This window comes from Etheostoma cragini, chromosome 18, assembly GCF_013103735.1.
Source record: "Etheostoma cragini isolate CJK2018 chromosome 18, CSU_Ecrag_1.0, whole genome shotgun sequence".
NCBI classification, from domain to species: Eukaryota; Metazoa; Chordata; class Actinopteri; order Perciformes; family Percidae; genus Etheostoma; species Etheostoma cragini.
Window position 1 is genome coordinate 17,309,305 of NC_048424.1, and position 1,636 is coordinate 17,310,940.

A 1,636-nucleotide genomic window follows, 5' to 3' on the forward strand; every position below is an offset into this window, starting at 1 on the left:
TTTTTGATCAAATTTTAATGCCAATTGTTGAAAATCATGCACCAATTAAAAGGTTTACTGTTAGAAATGTCAACACCCGGTGGTTGGACGAAGAATTAAAAAATATAATGAAAGAAAGAGATCTAGCTAAACAAGCTGCAATTATTTCTACGTTCAAATCGGACTGGCAAATATATTGTAAACTTAGAAATTGTGTAACTAACTTAAATAGGAAGAAGAAGAAATTGTATTATAACAAGAAAATTACATAAATAAAACATGATAGTAAACAGTTATGGTATACATTGAATAATATATTAAGAGGAAATAACAAATCAACTCCAGCTTATTTAGAAAATGAAGGTGATTTTCTTACTAAACCAATTGATATAGCAAATTGTCTCAATGATTATTTCATAAATAAAATAAATAATCTTAAAAATACTACACAGATACACGACACGGATTTGTTAAAGACATTGATAAATAAGATCATGGAAGATAAAACATGTAGCTTTAAATTTAGGAGTGTAAGTGTTTTGAAAGTTGAATTACTTCTGATGAATTGTAAAAACAAACCACCTGGTGTGGACTATCTGGAATATAAATTGATTAAGCCAATAGTTTCAATCATTGCTCCTACTATTGCTCATATAATTAATATTTGTTTTTTGGAAAATATATGTTTGCAAGCATGGAAAATATGTAAAGTTGTGCCAATACCAAAGAATAAGAAAATTCCTTTCTCTGGATCAAACAGTAGACCAATAAGCTTATTACCAATTCTTGGTAAAATAATGGAAAGAATTGTTTATGAACAGATTCAGTTTTATTTTTTGAATAATAATTTAATTACAGTTTTTCAGCATGCATATAGAGGAAAACACTCAACAGCCACTGCCTTAACTCAGATGGTTGATGACTGGTTTAAGGATATGGACAAGAAAAAAATAATAGGTGTTGTGATGCTTGATTTTACTGCAGCATTTGATATAATTGACCACAACTTACTGTTAAAAGAATTGGAATATTATGGTTTTTCACAAACCGCATTATTATGGATGGAAAGTTATTTGACTGACAGGAGACAATTAGTTTACTTCAATGGAAGTTTTTCAAAGGTGGGGCTTGTGGAACATGGAGTGCCTCAAGGAAGTTGTCTTGGGCCACTCCTCTACACAATCTTTACTAATGATTTACCATCTGTTTTAGATAAAGCGAGTATTTCAATGTTTGCTGATGATTCTACTGTATATTTATCAGGAACTAATATTGGTGATCTAAATACCACAACTAGAGAGAGTTACAGTTAGTAGAGGACTGGATCAGGAGTAACAAACTGATTCTCAATGGCTCTAAAACTACCAGTTTAGTGGTTGGAACTCATTTTTCTTTAAGTTCCAAACCGAAACTTGAACTCAGAATAGAGAAAACTTTTGTAGAGCAAAGAGAAGAGGCTAAACTTTTGGGTGTGATGATTGACAATAGACTGTGTTGGGACAAACACGTTCAAAAACTGGTAGCTAAAATGGGCAACACCTTGTCGGTTATTAAAAGGTGTACAGGCATCTTGACACCACAGACGGTTAAACAGGTCCTTCAGGCTTTGTTTTTTTCACATCTGGATTACTGTTCAGTGGTGTGGTCCAGCACTTCA